Below are 18,686 nucleotides of genomic sequence, written 5' to 3'. Positions count from 1 at the left end.
TCCTGTGTTGCCCAGACTGGACTCAAACTCCTGGGCTCAAGCGGTCCTCCCACCTTATCCTCCCAAAGTGCGGGGATTACAGGCATAAGCCACTGTGCCAGGCCTGTTAAACATCTTAATTGGCTAGGCTACTACAAACTGAATTTATCTGACTTAATAAATTCACATTTCTCTGAGAATCTGCATGTTCCAAAGTATGTTAAATGGCAAATTGCATGGCACAAACTCAATCCTTTCTACAAGACTAATTCTCATAAACCACATAAAGATAGAAGTTAGACTGCTGTACAATCTTGGAAGGGCCTTCTGACCAGTGTGTATGGTTAAGATATGTTTTATAATTTCCAAAGTAGAACAAATATTTCTCTCCCCACTTTTTATTTCCAAATGGCCACTCTTAAGGAAAATGAATCACAACATGACCAGTTCACAGATCCTCCAGAAATTTATCACTCTTATTAAATTCTAGGGGCCACACAAAAAAAGAAGTGATTCCTTCCAGAGCTACTGCTTTTAAGTGAACATGTATAAAATGCATACTTCACTTTGTTGTTAGATTGTGTTCCAAGACATGCTGCACAAGCCTTTTAAAGCACAGTAACACATCTTCAATGTAACCTCAACTCTAATTGCTAATTTTCTTTTTTTGAAACAGAGTCTCACGCAGTCACCCAGGCTGGAATGCAGTGGGGTGATTTCGGCTCACTGCAACCACCATCTCCCAGGTTCAAGTAATTCTCCAGTCTCAGCCTCTGAGTAGCTAGGATTACAGGTACCTGCCATCATGCATGGCTAATTTTTGTATTTTAGTAGAGACGGGGTTTCACCATGTTGGCAAGGCTCGTCTTGAACTCCTGATCTCAGGTGATCTATCCACCTCAGTCTCCCAAAGTGCTAGGATTACAGGCATGAGCCACTACACCTGGCCTATTTATTTATTTAGAGACAGAGTTTCGCTTTTGTTGCCCAGGCTGGAGAGCAATGGTGAGGTTTCGGCTCACTGCAACCTCTGCCTCCCGGGTTCAAGCGATTCTCCTGCCTCAGCCTCCCAAGTAGCTGGGATTACAGGCATGTGCCACCATGCCCAGCTAATTTTTGTACTTTTAGTAGAGACGGGGTTTCACCATGTTGGCCGAGCTGGTCTCCAACTCCTGACCTCAGGTGATCTGCCCACTTTGGCCTCCCAAAGCACTGAGATTAAAGGTGTGAGCCACCGCGCCTGGCCTCTATTTTCTAACAAGTGAATTTTAGCAACTAGTAAATGACGTTCATTTTAGTATCAGGGATATATCTCATAACATTTATTTTAAAAATAAAAACCAAAAACTAAACAAAAAAATTATAACAAACCTAATAAAGTTACACTTTATAAGAGGTTATACTGGAAAGAACACGTAGCTTGGTAGTCAGAGGCCACATCTGCATCTTCCAAGTTGTGTGACTGGGCAAGTTATCTGACTCTGTTTTCTAATCTGTGAAAGGGGGATGATGATATTTAACTCATAAGGCTGCTATGAAGATTGAGTTAATAAATGTAGAACATCTTACCACATTGCTGATACCTGCTTTCATTATTAATGGTTTCATTATTAGTAACTATTACCCTGTCTCATTATTCAAAAGAATTTAAGAAAGGCACTATCAAAAATTGCAGACAGCCAAGATCGATGACCTCAGAAATAACTTCAGCTGCCCTTTTGCAATTGGGAAGTCCTTCTTGGTTCCATTTTAAGCTTCTAAGTAAAAATCAAGTATTATTTGTTAGAGTCTAATTAAATAAAAATTAGAGGTACATATACAAAGAACTAAATTACATTGTATCTAAAGTCTTTGATATGTAAAATGAAAAAAGTCTTTGATCTGTTATGATAAATATACATCCTTATAAAAGAGTAAAATTAAAACAATCTTCAGAGTCACTTTAATTACAAAACAGTTCAGCCTAGGCAAGAAAAAGGTCGATTCCTTGTCAATGACAAAGATTTCTTTTATTATCTCTGTGTTTACAAATCACTTCTGCACACAAATGTTAATAACTGGAACATTTCACTAATATGTCCCAACTCGAGTGGGCATGGTTACTCGTGCCTGTAATCCCATCCCAGCACTTTGGGAGGTGGAGGCGGGCAGATCACTTGAGTTCAGGAGTTTAAGATCAGCCTGGCCAACATGGTGAAACCCTGTCTCTATTTAAAATACAAAAAATTAGCTGGATGTGGTGGTGCACACCTGTAGTCCCAGCTACTCGAGAGGCTGAGGCAGGAGAATAGCTTGAACCTGGTAGGTGGAGATGGGAGTGAGCCGAAATCACGCCACTGCACTCTAGCCTGGTCAACAGAGTGAGACTCTGTCTCAAAAAAAAAAAAAAAAAAAAAAAATACCAACTCAGCTTAGTGTCTACATGAATACAATACAAATATTACACAGAAGGAAAGAAAGGCCACTGCTGTGTAACGTAAGAACCAACAGATCTGTTTTTGCATATTCCAATAACCACTATTTATAAGTATTAAAATTTAACAATTCCTTCTATTCTATGCATTTGAATGTAATCTCAATATATAGGACAATGCAACAAATTATTGCCTGAAATATAAAAGAATGATAGTAAAACTGCACTAGATTTTAGGAGAGCAGTGATATTCTTGGAGGTGGGGGTGATACTGACCTGACAATCGGCAGAGTCACACTTCAGTCCTCAAGTATAAACTCTTCAAGTTTTCTTCAGTAAAAAATTGGGAAAATTGCCAAATACATTTAAAATGCCATTAGCATGGTGGAAATGTGTCCAATGCTGCAAAATAAGAAGAAATCTATTGTTCATGTGATTATACTATAAACAATTTGGTAAATCCCATTAATGTCAACTGTTATCGCTGATGAGGTCTGACAGCTATAGGTTGATAATGACAAGAAAGAAGAAAAGAGCCAGTTTTTCAAGTTGAAGTTGAATAATAAATGAAAAATACCAGGAATCTGACTTCCCTTTGGTAACTAAAATAAGGAAAGGTAGAGGCTTTTGAGATCTTTCCTACTTTAAGATGTCCACTGCCATTTTAACTTCCGACTTTTCTCTTTCTGAAATGACAAAAACCTATTTGCTTGAATCACCATGACTTAAGCACAATGCACTTAGATTTAGCTGGGCGCGATGGCGGGCGCCTGTCGTCCCAGCTACTCCTGAGGCTAAGGCAGGAGAATGGCGTGAACCTGGGAGGCAGAGCTTACAGTGAGCTGAGATCACGCCACTGCACTCCAGCCTGGGTGACAGAGCGAGACTCCGTCTCAAAAAAAAAAAAAAAAGAAAAAGAAAAAAATCATAATTGCAATGGAAATTTTTAAACTGCCAAATTCATACAAGGAAAATTCTCATCTCACCTCCCAACAATCCATAAACAAACAAATCAGCCTCTTAGCATCTTGACTTTGTTTATAAGGTTGATTACACATCCCCAGCTTCTACTCTTTCACATTTATGATCAGATGTTAAATGTTAAATTATATGTAATTTTTTTTGTTTATGATTTCCTAACAGTGTATTAGACCCAACAAATTTTATTAATAATGATAGGCCTTCACTTTTATTTGATAAAATGTAATCTTTGTTTTGTATTTTAAGGCACTAAGTCTGAAAGCCCATTTGAGTTGCTGAAACCTAACAGTCAAATGGGGACAGTGTCAAAGGAAGAAATAATGCTGCAATAAGTCCTTGGTTGTTTCATTAAAATAAGAATCAGTAATTAAACTAATTACAAATCTCTCAAGTTAGGACAGGAAGTATGAGTTTGTTAAACAGTCAAGAATATAGACCCAACAACATATACACAAACCACTGAATAAGCTATTCCAGCAATTTCTGCCCAATATATGGGCAGAATTATGTGGCCAAGGATATTCAGAAAAAGGGTATTTCTAGCCCCATATTCATTATCAGAAATATGATTGATGGATATTTGGTATGCCACATTGTGTCTATAGACTCATTCCCTACTTATGTTCTAAGTAAGCTGTCACTTGTCAATTTCATCATCAGTGACTCTGAAGGACAAGATCATTTCAACTAAATGCTCAGCTCATTCCTTCCAAGACCCAACTTTCCTTAGAGTTTAGACAGATATTTCTAAGGAATGCTACAGTCTATAAATCTGAAATAAAAACCACCTGTAGACAAATTGTCTGGATACATTATCATACACTGTGATATAGCCAGCTATAGCTATATTAAGCTTTATAGTTTTCTCAATAAAAAATACACATATAAATATATACAATAAAAAGGATAAAGATATTTATCTTTAAAAAAGATATTTTAATAGCCTGGAAAAATAAACCCATTTAAGGGCTAAGTATAACACTTCTTTTTTTTTTGAGATGGAGTTTCGCTCTCGTTGCCCAGGCTGGAGTGTAATGGCATGATCTCGATCACCATAACCTCCGCCTCCCGGGTTCAAGTGATTCTCCTACCTTAGCCTTCTGAGTTGCTGAGATTATAGGCATGCGCCACCACGCCCAGCTAATTTTGCATTTTTAGTAGAGATGGGGTTTCTCCACGTTGGTCAGGCTGGTCTTGAACTCCTGACCTCAGGTGATCCACCTGACTCGGCCTCCTAAAGTGCTCGGATTACAGGTGTGAGCCACTGTGCCCGGCCTACACTTATTTTTATGTTATCAATAAGTGATTTCAAATGAGCCTGCCCAGCATACCATTTGGTCTATTCACAGGTTTCATCCCACCATGAAATCTTAGGCCAATAGCCAGGAGAGCACGAGTCTTTTCTAGATGAACTTTCTTGTGCCAATAGTCAGAAGTTATGGGTATTAAAAACTGCATCCCCCCGACTACCCCACTGTGCCTCCTTAACTGTACTACTGATTTTGCCTAGAAGTATGTTGGTGGGGCTTGGGCTCTGCTCATTTTATTCTGATATTTTCCCCCTTCTGGATACTATCCAAGCTCCATTCATTCTGGTTTTGGTTATGCTTTTTTTTTTTTTTCTTGAAGAAGTCCCAGTTTCTGCTCTGGAATTCTGACTTAATTCCATAAGATAACAAGCATTGCTGCCATTTTACCATATAGAGACTGAGTGGCAGAAAAAGAAACACCCCAAACAGCTTCTATAGCTATGTAAACAGTAGGACAGGGCAGGGCAGGGCAGGGCAGGGCAGGGCAGGGTGGAGTACAAGCAAGATGTTTGTCTCTCTATTATCTGGGTGTGAGCATATCTACATAGAACTGAGGCTTTCTTTCTTTCCAGGTGGTAGGTTTTTCCACATAAGGTAGGAAAACAACATTTTTAGATGAGGCTTTAGATAGTTCCTGACATAGAAATGCCTCAAAAAAATCTATATAGATCTATTTAAATAACTGGACTAATTTTTTAAATCAGTAATTTAACCTAGGAGATCATTCTTGCCACACTGGATAAAAATCACTTTTTAATTATATACTCAGATATCAAACTTAAGAAATTTATACTCAGCTATCATATTTAAGAAATTTATATTTAAACTACAAATAACTCAGATTAAGGTCATTCAGTGAGTTTTTAGTATTGGTGAACAAAGTGATTAGTGATCAGTGAGCAAAGATATAAAGGAGATTGACTCCAATTATGTAAAGATTCTTTTCTTTTTTCTTTTTTTTTGAGATAGAGCCTCACTCGGTTGCCCAGGCTAGAGTGCAATGGCGCAATCTTGGCTCACTGCAACCTCTGCCTCTGCAGTTTAAGCGATTCTCCTGCCTCAGCCTCCTAAGTAGCTGGGACTACAGGTGCGTGCTATCATGACTGGCTAACTTTTGTATTTTCAGTAAAGACGGTGTCTCAACATGTGGCCAAGCTGGTCTTGAACTTCTGACCTCAAGTGATTCGCCCGCCTCAGCCTCCCAAAGTGCTGGGATTATAGGTGTGAGCCACCATGCCCAGCCCGTAAAGACTCTTTCAATATATACAAGCCAAGCCAAAATATAGGAGGCCAGTAAATTCTTAAAACTCAAAGAGCCAAGATGGACAGGTGAAATGGGTGTTTTTGATAGTTTCCCACTAGATCATGTACTTTCTTAAAACCCAGTATACAAATAATAATAAAAAAGAAATTTGCCACATTTACAAACACTAAATCTGAATATGAATAGAAATGCACTGCTATTTTAAAAAATGCATTCAAAGCTTCAGTTAATTGGGTTGCTCTTTAACAAAAAATTAAAATGTATTCAAAACAACCTCATATTGGGGGTAGAAGGTGTTCACACACTACCTTGACTATCTCAAAAGATTTAAGATTCTAATTTTTCAGAAGGATTATTTATTCATTTGGAATAAAAGAGTGACAACATTCTAAACGGTCCCTTTCATTCCTCTCTGGCATTTAAGGGTTAGGCTAGGAAGCAAAACATGTCAATGTGCTACTAGAAAATAATTTTCTGGCTGGGTGTGGTGGCTTATGCCTATAATCTCAGCATTTTGGGAGGCCAAAGCAGAAGGATCAATTGAGACCAGGAGTTCAAGGCCAGCCTGGGCAATAGCAAGGCCTTGTCTCTACAAAAAATAAAAATAAAATAAAATTAAAAAAAAAAAGAATTTTCTGATTAAGAAAAGCAGATCTTTTGTACATTTGTTAAAGAAAGCTGTTTTTGAAGGCCGTGGCTCACACCTGTAATCCCAGCACTTTGGGAGGCTAAGGCTGGCTGATAACCTGAGCTCAGAAGTTTGAGACCAGCCTGGACAACATGGCAAAATCCTGTCCCTACAAAAAATACAAAAATTAGCCAGGCATGGTGGCGTGTGCCTGTAGTCCCAGCTACTTGGTGGGCTGAGGCAGGAGAATTGCGTGAGCCCAGGTGGTGGAGGTTGCAGTGAAACAAGATTACACCACTGCACTCCAGCCTGGGCAATACAACGAGACCCTGTCTCAAAAAAAAAAAAAAAAAAAAGAAAAAGAAAAAAGAAAGCCGTTTTGTTACTATTTACAAAAGGTTTAAAATCAAGGTATAATAACTAATCTCATTTTATTCAATTCCAATATTAAACAGTATAAGATTTATTATATCTCAAATCAAGCTTCTCTCAGTTGAAGGTGAAAGATATTACTGGAATATTTGGATTACTATAATACATGTGTTAAATATACGTAACACTGGCTGAGTTGTACCTCCCAAAATTCATATGTTGAAGTTCTAAGCCCCAGTACCTCAAAATGTGACTGAATTTGGAAACAGGATCTCTAAAGAGATAATTAAGTTAAAATGAGGTCATTAGGGTGGGCTCTAATCCAATATGACTGGTGTCTTATAAGAAGAGGAAACAGAGATATAGATGGGTCAGAGTGAAGACAATGTGAAGACAGACATCTTTATAAGCCAAGAAGAGATGCCTCAGAAGAAACCAATCTTGCTCACACATTGATCTCAGACTTCTAGGCTCCAGAATTGTGAAAAAATAAATTTCTATTTTTTAAGCCACCCCATCTGTGGTACTTTGTTATGGCAGCCCTAGCAAACTCACGCAACATGTTAACCATTAACTACTTTGACAGACTATTAGAACAACTAGATCTAATCTAATTGTAAGTAAGGGGGATCTAAGCCTTCCTCTTACCATGACAGCACTACAACATAGTATTTCTCAGAATGCCTTATTTTGCCTTATCAGTCTGTTTTTTCCCAGCCACACTATAGATAGCATTATATAAAACAGAATGGTTTGGGAACATTTTTAGAGAAAATCAATTTCAGTATCCCACGAGGAAGGATGTTTTGAGCTATCCTGAAATATAATATGAACAGTAACTTACAAAGAAATTACAATGGTGCCAAGGGATCAAGATGCTTGTTTATTCAATACTGCCAACACAGACTTTGAAGTAGGCCTCAAGAGATCAGCTCTATAATTAAGCTAGTAATTTTAAGGGTCAACATTTATAACACTGTAGTACTCTATTCAAATACATAGTGCTCTATTTATATTAAAGCAGATTCCAGGTTACCAGATTATCTGGATCTATGCTTAATAGAGAAATTAATTATGATACACGATCAGCAATAATCATCACCACTTCAGAGTTCTATAGCATAGTTTTCTAAGAAGAATTTAAACAATAATACTAATAATGAAAAAAAATAAACATTTATTGAGCTAAACATTAATGTATGCCAGACAGTGTTTTAAGTACTTGACATGTACAGGTATTAACTAATTCAGTCTTCACAACAACCTCAGGTGATATGCTACAACCATCCCCAACAAATTCATCATTATCATCATCCTCCTCATTTAACAGATTAGAAACCTGAGGCATAGAGGCTAAAAAACGTGCTCAACGCCTCACAGCTAGTATGTGGTAGAAATGGGATGTGAACCCAGGTAAACTGACTCCAGAGACTCCCTTGGTAACCACTGCTTACATCTGATCCTCTCATTTTATCAGCCTTAGGAATTGTATGGTGGAAAAACCTCAGCTAAAGAATGATCCACAAAGCTGGAAGGAGCCTCAGCAATAATCTAATTCAGCACTCTCATTTTTCAGAGGCCAGAGTTGTTAATGTGAATACAGTTAAATAAAACTAGGTCTAGCACACGTCTTTTTAAGATCCAGTCTAATTTGCTTTCTGCGACAACATATTAGGTACCAGGTTTTTGTTTTGCTTAGTTCTAAGACTCATGCAACTGTGCTGTATCTCTCTGTGAGTGTGAATGTGTAAGTGCATGTGTGTACACATCTGTCTCTTTCTCTGTCTCTCATATATGGTGTCAGCAAGATTTATATGTATACTGAAGAAAAGAAGGAAGTAGCCTTATGCCCATAAACAAACATTCAAATATCTTTTCCCTCAAATGAGAACATTAGCGCAAAGTTATTAAAAACAGGTCTGGGCTGGGTGCAGTGGCTCACGCGTGTAATCCCAGCACTTTGGAAGGCCGAGGCAGGCAGATCACCTGAGGTCAAGAGTTCAAGACCAGCCTGGCCAACATGGTGAGACCCCATCTCTACTAAAAATACAAAAATTAGCCGGGCGTGGTGGCACACAACTGTGATCCCAGATTCTCAGGTGGCTGAGGAAAGAGAATTGCTTGAACCCGGGAGGTGGAGGTTGCAGTGAGCTGAGATTGCACCACTGCACCCCAGTCTGGGAGACACAGCAAGACTCCATCTTAAAACAAAAACAAAAACAAAAGGTCTGTCTACTTGGGTATCTATTTACACCACCTTAAGTATTCTCATCTGAGACAAGGCCAAACTAGAACTACATTAGTTAAGCTACTGGAATGGATGTTAATGAAAATGAATAACAACTTTTATATTAATAATTTTTTTACTATTGAACATTTTAAAAAAGATATGTCTTTTAACATCAGAATATTATTACCAGGAGACTGAATCATTTCATTTTTGTTTTTTTTGAGATGGAGTTTTGCTCTTGTTGCCCAGCCTGGAGTGCAATGGCACAATCTTGGCTCACCTCAACCTCTGCCTCCTAGGTTCAAGAGATTCTCCTGCCTCAGCCTCCTAAGTAGCTGGGATTACAGGCATGTGCCACCATGCCTGGCTAATTTTGTATTTTTAGTAGAGACGGGGTTTCTCCATTTTGGTCAGGCTGGTCTGGAACTCCTGACCTCAGGAGATACGCCTGCCTCGGCCTCCCAAAGTGCTGGGATTACAGGCATGAGCTACTGCACCCGGCCGAATCATTTCTACATAATTTGTTAGATGGCTTTATTTCGTTTAAATGAAATTGTAACATGATTTCAATCAAATATGTATCTGACCATCTCTACTGTCTGTCCATCAGTCCCCTAAATTTTTGCTTTTCTGAAATAATGTCACCATAACTTGTAAAATACCACAAGGGAACAATAACATGTAGATTGATTATTTTCAGTAAGATGATTCATGGGCCACAATTCTAGAGGCAGCCTGGATTGCAAACCCTTCAAATGCTAATGTAGGATGATGACGTCACTGATTCCACTAAGATTCCATACTGAGAAGAAACTCCACAGAGTATGGTATGAAGGATTAACCATCAAACAGTTAAGGAATCTGTGTTTTAGCTATGCCCAGAACCTGACTTTATCTGAACTGCAAAAAAAAACTTCAAATAATCCTCTAACAGAAATATAACTGGTGATGTTTTGTCTTCTAAGTCAGATAACTGACTTAAAAAAACTTTAACAATTTAGTATCAGTTGAATACTACCAACAACAAGCCTGTCAATTTTTGTTCTATGGTTTTTCAGGGACAGTAATTCTGCTGGGAGACAGTGTGTTATAGTGGAAAGCACATGGATTTTGGAATCTGACAGAGCTGAGTTTGCATCCTGGCTCTGCCACTTGCTCTTTGATCCATTTAACCTTTGAACTTCAGTTCTTTATCTATAAAATGGACATAACAATACATACTGTAACAGGAGGCTGCATGGTTTAAATGAGTTAGTGACTGGTCAGTTTCTCATTTCTCATCCTTAAAGAGCATACTTTTGGTTTCATCTGCAAGGATAATGACCCTTTTCCAATGGGTCATCATTGTCTATCATTCATGTCTAATTTACAAACCAAAACAAGTTTACTTCTGACTTCTGGCAGGTTGATCTGCTCCAAAAAGAAAGAGATGGCCTGGCCAGTTCCTGGGAAAGTCAGTTTAGGGACATGTTCAAGCCAACTTTATCTGCACAATACTTGGGCAAAGAAAAGGCCACTCTTAGATTAGTTTTTTGTGCCTTTAGCATACAGGTAAATGCATGCCTTTGCTTCTACTGAATTTTAACAGGTTTTAATCAAGTTTAACTTGTGATGACTGAGAAATGGGTTTCCTAAAAATATCACAGCTCCTTTTTACATTAAATTAAATGCATAATGGACATGTATCTACATTCGTAATTCAAGAGCAGTCACCACATTCTATTACATCAATTCATCTGTTTACATATCTGTCTTCTGTCTCACAAGACTCTGAACTCATTTGAACAACTACTCTGTCTGTTCAACTTGATCACACTTAGCACTAGGAGTCTCTGGTTCAAAGAGATACTAAAAAAATGCTGGTTGGAAAGAAATGTACAGCACTTTCAATCTCAGCCAACACAACTGGACTTTACCTTTCAGAAAATGGGAAGCCACTTAACATTTTTAACCTGGTGAAAATCATAACAAAAGCATAGTTTTAGGAAGGTTAATGCTTACAGTACAGAGCTGACTTGACTGAAAGAAAATGGAAACAGAAAGAGTAGTCGGGAGAAAAATTTAACAGCATAGGTATAAGGCAAAAATGTATGAACTAGGATGGTAGCAATAAGAATGGAAGAGACTGACAAAAGAGACATTAAAAAGAATTTACTTAGTTATTTAAGAATTTACTTACCGTAAATGACTGATTTTCATTTAGGGAGGTAAGAGGGGAAATAATCCCAGATCAGTTGAGGTTTTGAGACTGGATGACTAGAATGATGACACCACTAGCAAAAACAGGGATGTCAGAAACGGAACTGCATTTACTGGGGAAATGGTGACTGTGATATGAGACAGGCCGAATGAGAAGTAATTCAACCCCCAAGAGGAATGTGTTAAGAGTCTGTTAGTGTGGTGACAGCTAAGGGTTTAGAAGTGAAGAAGTCTTTGGGGATAGAGCCTTTTAAGGAAATTTATTCTGTGGCCTCAATTTAAGGACAAGAGGCAACAAGATGAAACTGATATATAGGGCTAGACCAGATCATTGTTATACCCTCAAACATTAAGTCGGTTAAGAACTAGATTGGTTCTGTTGTTACTTCTGTAGTACCTGCTATAACAGAAAAGACTATTTAGCAGAAACTAAGTAATGAGGGCCTCCCCCTAAGCCCCCACTTTCCAACAAAAAAACCAGTTTGTGCTTCTTTCTTTTTCCTATAACCTACCTGTCAGTTATCCTTCATCCTTCTCTCCATTATCACTTACAATTCTTATCTCATGTTAAAACAATTTATCCCCACTTCTCTTTTCTGTTCTCCTTCCCTGACTCTCACCTTTCTTTTTTTTGAGACGGAGTTTTACTCTTGTTGCCCAGGCTGGAGTGCAATGGCACAATCTCAGCTCACCGCAACCTCCACCTTCTGGATTCAACTGATTCTCCTGTCTCAGCCTCCTGAGTAGCTGGGATTACAGGCATGTGCTACCATGCCTCGCTAATTTTGTATTTTTAGTAGAGATGGGGTTTCTCCATGTTGGTCAGGCTAGTATTGAACTCCCAGCCTGAGTGATCCACCTGTCTCGGCCTCCCAAAGTGCTGGGATTACAGGCGTGAGCCACCATGCCTGGCCTGGCTCTCACCTTTCTATGGTGGGTAGACCCAGAGTACACTTCAGCTTCAGCCTAGCCTTTCCCAGCAGTTTTGCACATAGAATCTATGCAGATGTTCCCAAAGCTCAGGGTCAGGAGTCTTCGTCTGTAGACACCATTATCCTGTGCTTTCCTATTTTCCTTTCTTGTTTCTATTAAACTCAGTAACAATTAAGGGTTGCATTCTTTAAATTCAGTAACAATTGAGAACTATATTCTTTGTGGCTCCAGAAGTCAGAAAGAATTCACTAAACAGCAAATGACACATTTAGATTGGAAGTTCTGGCTCTGTACCTGAAATGTAGAGTTTGGAAATAATTGGCAAAGATGAGCCATATTACAGCATATAGCATTATCTAGTTCGATGTCTCCTTGTAGTCTTGTTTTCTCCAACCCACAAACTCCCGCCCTTCATGTTCCCCCACTTCTTCTCAACTCCCCTATCCACGTTTTCTTCTCACTCCAGTTTTGGTTGTTCCTATCATCGCTCCTTACCTTGGGGACAGTTTGGGAGGTTGTCTTCAAAAGTAAGGTAAACACCACTTTTAATCAAAATTACCATTAGAAGTTCCTTAAATTTCACAGAAGGTGTAACTCTGCACAGTAATCACAGTATCCACGAAACCATTTATATGACATTCAGGATGGTGCTACTTAAAGAGAATAGAGCTTGGAGTGGAGCAACTGACAATTCAGAAAGAAGACATCTTGCTTTTCTTTCTTGCTTTTCTTTCTTCCTTGGACCAAAAAAACTCAAGAAACATAATTTGCATAACAAAATTATTAAATACACACACTCCAAGACAGATATACACTCTCCTAAAACTCCTTGGTTCAGATGCTTGAGATCATGACATATGCAAGCAAGCTTTCTTTCCCTCTATTTAGGACTTAGTCATATGTTGAAAAATTTAAAACAAAACCAATCAATAACTAAAATCCAACACTAAGTCTTCACCTTTACTAAAATGCTGAAGGAGTAAAATAATGTTTAATATTAAATTCCTTAACTCACACGCCAAGTGCTAATAATATACCTGTCAATTACTAAGTGCTTCTTATATCCTGGGTACCTTGCTTTGTGATATGTGTGCGTGTGTGTGTATATTCATGTAATCCTTTTTTTTTTTTCTCTTGGAGAGAGTATCGCTGTCACCTAGGCTGTAGTGCAGCGACACAATCTCAGCTCACTACAACCTCCGCCTCCTGGGTTCAAGCAATTCTCATGCCTCAGCTTCCTGAGTAGCTGGGACTACAGGCATGTGCCACCATGCCTGGTTAATTTTTGTATTTTTTGTTTTCTTTGAGACGGAGTTTCGCTCTTGTTGCCCAGGCTGGAGTGCAATGGCGCGATGTTGGCTCACTGCAACCTCCGTCTCAGGGTTCAAGCCATTCTCCTGCCTCAGCCTCCAGAGTAGCTGGGATTACAGGCATGCGCCATCATGCCCGGTTAATTTTGTATTTTAGTAGAGACAGGGTTTCTCCATGTTGGTCAGGCTGGTCTCGAACGCCTGACCTCAGGTGATCTGCCCACCTTGGCCTCCCAAAGTGCTGGGATTACAGGCGTGAGTCACCGCGCCTGGCAATTCTTGTATTTTCAGTAGAGACGGGGTTTTGCCATGTTGGCCAGGCTGGTCTCGAGTTCCTGGCCTCAAGTGATCCACCTGCTTCGGCCTCCAAAACTACTGCGATTGCAGGTGTGATCCTCTGCACCTGGCCTATTCGTGTAATCCTTAAAGAAACCTCTCCAAGTTATTTCTATCTCACAGCTGAGGAAACTGAGACTGAGCTAAGGTGAAGACAGAAAATTTTTCTCTTGCCCTGGATCACACAGTGAACAGGAGGAGCAGAGTTGGGATTTGAACCTAGGTTTGCCTTTAAAGTCTGTGTTGTAAATAACTACATTCTTGAGGCTCATAATAAATAAGCCATTTTCTCACTAAAATGCTTTAAATTGAACTTTGGAAGATTTAATTTTTAGTTAATAGCAGCAAATATTCAGAAATTTTAATTTTGTTAATTTTTTATTTTTTGAGATGAAGTTTCTCTCTTGTCGCCCAGGCTGGAGTGCAATGTTGTGATCTCGGCTCACTGCAACCTCCGCCTCCCAGATTTAAGTCATTCTCCTGCCTCAGCCTCCCTAGTAGCTGGGATTACAGGTGCCCACCACCACACCTGGCTGATTTTTGTATTTTTAGCACAGAAAGGGTTTCACCATGTTAGCCAGGCTGGTCTCGAACTCCTGACCTCAGGTGATCTGCCTGCCTGGACATCCCTATGTGCTGGGATTATAGGTGTGAACCACCATGCTCAGCCAAATATTCAAAAATTTTAAAATGGCCTTTAGAAAACAGGCTAACAAGCCACTCCTGGGGCCAACCACCACAGACTGAACAAATTTCCTCTAGAAGCACATCTCTGCTTCCTGCTTCATGACGCCAAACACCAATTAGATGGAAACCCCCAAGAAACATCATTCTGCTCCACTCAGAAAAACCAAGAATTCAAATTCTGTTCTTCAAATTAACTGGTAGCACTGCAAATGTGATTTTGCCAAGATACAAATCCAGAGAAGACTGATTGTATTATGCCCACCATAATCAATAATCAGCCTGTATAATTACACTTAGGGACCCAAGGCTGTTCTGTGCCCCTGTTCCTATTTTTAGTGTTACTTTAAAAACACAAAATCAACTAAAAATCCATTTTAAAAGTCCCAAAGTAGATCAGTAACTTGTCAAAATCAAACACTCAGGAACTATTCTTCTTTTTTTTTTTTTTTGAGACAGAGTCTCACTTTGTTTCCCAGGCTGGAGTGCAGTGATGCAATCTCAGCTCATTGCAAACTCTGTCTCCCAGGTTCAAGCAATTCTCCTGCCTGCCTCCTGAGTAGCTAGGATTATAGGTACGTGCCACCACACCCAGCTAATTTTTTACATTTTTGGTAGAGATGTGGTTTCATCATGTTGGCCAGGCTGGTCTCGAACTCCTGACCTCATGATCCACCCGCCTCGGCTTCCCAAAGTGCTGGGATTACAGATGTGAGCCACGGAGCCTGGCCTCAGAAACTATTCTTGAGCAAAAATCAGCAAACAATCAGTCCCTAGTGAGCTCTTCTAAATTCACTTCATTCCTATCAGGTCAGATATTTAGAACAATAAAATCCTAAAATCATTAGCACTCATTATGTTCTTAAGTCTGGTGCAAATTTCATGACAGTAAAATAGTATTTTCTAACGAACAGATTTATATATATATATATATATTTTTTTTTTTTTTTTAAGAGACAGGGTCTCTTTCTGCTGCCCAGGCTGGAGAATGCAGTGGCATGATCATAGCTCACTGTAACCTCAAACACCCGGGCTCAAGCAATCCTCCTGCCTCAGCCTCCCAAGTAGCTAGGATTACAGGAATAAGCCACCACATCCTGCCTCACAGATAGTTCTTTATAAGAAATTCAAAATTTTAGTCACTTAAGACACTGGAATTTCATAAGACAGCAGATGGGGAAAATCAAGTTAAATGAAGACAAGCAGACCGTTTATACTAACAAGTTGTGCCACATCTAATCAGTGCATTGCCTTTCAGTCTACCCTAAGGTGACAGCTGCAAACTAAGTTAAACAAACACTCATTAAAGTCATACTATATACTAGGAACCGTGAAAGAGACAAAGACGAAAAACAAAAAATACTACTGTCTGCCCTCAAAGAAGTTATAATTCAAGGAGAGAGATCAGACGTATATCCTCTGCATACCATGCTTTTCTTCATCTGGCATGACCAAACACGTGTTGAAAAGGTTAAAGGAAAGATTTTCAAGACCCAAAAGTGTAACAAACAGATCTAGCTTACTGTGCTAAATAATAAAAGAACATTATTTGCTTTTTCCTATTAAAGCTCAGCAATCACCACAACTTTGGTTTGCTTAGTCTCTTACCTTAGTTTATTTTCTGTTCTCTGCTGATGTAATACAACTTATCTTTTTGGGATTGTCTGTTCTACTTTTAGCTTTTTCTGCTGTTATTGCAGGGAGCCCATGTCTTACCCTTCTATTGCAGCACACATTGTGTTTGCTAGAGACACCCTCCAGTTTCTTCTTTGTGCTTTCTTATTGGAGATTTGGAAACAATCACTAAGAAGATCTGTAAGCACTCTGAAACCTTCAATTCTAACTATTCAAAAATAATTACCTTCAGGAAGTCTACCTTCAGGAAGTCTAATCAAGAAGGTAAAAGACAACAGTCATTACAATCACCCTCTGTGATTCCAACTCCTTGAATTTCATTGCCATCAGCTTTGGCTATAGCTGACAGCGGGGAGGTGGACTTGAGATTGAAAGCAAAAAAAAAAAAAACTATGCTAAAAATATGGTAAATTTTAATATATAAAAGTGCTAGCGATAGATGATTACTGGGGATTCAACGACATTAACTTGAGGTCAAAATTAACACTTTGCACCTGCTGAAATGAAGGCCACTTGACAAAACCTTTAGGAGCACACTAGAGGCACTTTTTGGTAAACATGAATAGCTAGAATACCTTGCCTTTATTTTATCTCTGAGATTAAAAAATTGTTCTTACTTTTCATCGTCTAAATTTTGATGGATGATCGTAACACCAATCAAAATATACACGAATTTTCCTGGGGGCGGGGGGGACACTATAAAAAAGGGGTTAGAGAGTAACCAAAGGACACAGGACTAGATTAATCATAAGCCTAGACGACTGACCCTGAATTTTCTTCAAACACTTCCTGCCTTTTGTTTCAAACTGCAGTATACCTTCAAGGTTAACTGCAGTCTCCCTGAGCAATGGACCAGCCCACCCTAGACTGGGATATACTCATTCCTAATCTACTGGTATTTATTTACTTAAGTATACTGTTTCATTTGAAAACATGGTGTTATTCATTGACTGTCAAGCAACATACACTGCATTCCTGCCCACACAAAGCCAACTCTGCAGATATCCAACACACCCACCTCACTGTGAAATATAAGATGGCTTTTCATCAAGTTCTCAGAGAAGAAATAGGGTGGAAAAGGAAAAATGAAACGCAATTCAAACCTAACAAACCCTTAGAGGCTGGGTTCTCCCAGAAGGAACAGAAAGTAAAAGGAAGGTACAAAGGGCGAGGGAGAGGAGGTCCTAGTTCTCCCTCTTTCAGAGTCCAAAGAAGTCCCAAAACAGGAGAGCTCTCGACTCCTCACAAGAGGCGAGAGGATGCGAGGGGCGGCGGGAGGAAGACTGAGCATCAGAGAATGGGGGATGGGAAGAACTTAAGTGGGAGAAGCCGCTTCCTCGGTAAAGCTGGCTGTCTAGGTCGGACTTTGATTTTTGCTTCGCCCCATCCCTCCTTTTTGGGAAACAGTAATTTTCTCTTACGGAGGAAAGCAGCTCCAGTCCCACCCTGGAGAGCAGAGACAGGTGTAGGGAGGGATGTCTGGCCTTCCGGGGGTGCAAAACGGGGTTGGGGGGCGGCAGCCTAGAGAATCGGTGTGGTACCTGTGAATCCTCTCCGTCAAGGCTGAGGTGCGGGGTGGGAAGAGCCTTTGAATGAGGGGTATCAGAGGGAAGCCCCTTCTGAGGAGCTGGGAATCGACGAGGGACAAAAAGTAGCTGTGAGGACCCTCAAAGGATGAGGAGCCGCCTCCTCGGGGAATACCGGGAGGTGGAGAGACGGCCCCGCCCCCTCAGGGGATGGGCCCAGAGGCCGTTAGGACAGCGGCGGGAGGCTACCGGTGCCCCTATACTTGCTTTGCTCTTGAGAACCCGGCCTCTCAGCCATCATCAAGCCCCAGGGAGTGTGGTTCCTACCTTTCCACGACGCTCCGGGCTCCGCTCCCCTCCGCCTCCAGTCCCCATCCACAGCAACTGAGGCTCCGCCCCCTCGCCGCCCGGCGGGGGCATTGGCATTCACCAGCGCCAATCGCCTCCTTGCTTCTCCAGCATCGTCCCCAATCCGCGCCGGCTGGAGGCGGAGCTTCTCCAATGTCATTCAGGCTCCTCCCGGGGCCCCAAGATCCCTTTTGTTTGGGAAGAGCAAGGCTGGGATTGAGCTCGCGTCACTTCCGGGAGGAAGCGCCGTCCTCGGTCCCGGGCTACAGGGTGGGCTCGTGCCCCTCCCGGCCCTTGGTCAGCAACTTTCCACCTCTGCGTGGTTTCTGGGCAGGACCGTGGCTAGTGCTTCGTGCTTTTCCCTGACTGTACGGGGAGTTTAGGAATGGAGGGCTCTGGTGGCCTGATCGATTGGGATTTTTTCCAGAATGTTGATAAATAAAGTGGGCTTTGGTGTCTGCATTAGAATGGATTAGTTGTTGAAAACCTGGCTTCCTTGCTCCCCTTTTTTTTTTCTTTTTTCTGGACGCGACTGTGG

The 18,686-nt window shown here is 40.4% G+C and overlaps 1 protein-coding gene across 2 annotated transcripts in view; it reads right to left on the bottom strand.

Annotated features, from left to right (window-relative positions):
- Positions 1–18,218, bottom strand: part of CTTNBP2NL (CTTNBP2 N-terminal like) — a 65,178-nt gene extending 46,960 nt beyond the window's left edge. Inside the window, exons 1-2 of one of the 2 annotated variants that reach the window (XM_010359067.2) lie at positions 18,128–18,218; positions 2,669–2,794 (exon numbers count right to left, since the gene is read on the bottom strand). The gene's annotated coding sequence lies outside the window, so the exon portion shown is untranslated. Of the gene's footprint in view, positions 1–2,668; positions 2,795–11,356; positions 11,439–18,127 lie in introns of those variants that run through there. The other variant, XM_030936776.1, reaches the window with a different exon arrangement.
- Between the last annotated feature and the right edge of the window lie 468 nt (positions 18,219–18,686).

Source organism: Rhinopithecus roxellana, chromosome 8 (assembly GCF_007565055.1).
Source record: "Rhinopithecus roxellana isolate Shanxi Qingling chromosome 8, ASM756505v1, whole genome shotgun sequence".
Lineage (NCBI taxonomy): Eukaryota > Metazoa > Chordata > Mammalia > Primates > Cercopithecidae > Rhinopithecus > Rhinopithecus roxellana.
This window is presented reverse-complemented; position numbering and strand designations above follow the sequence as displayed.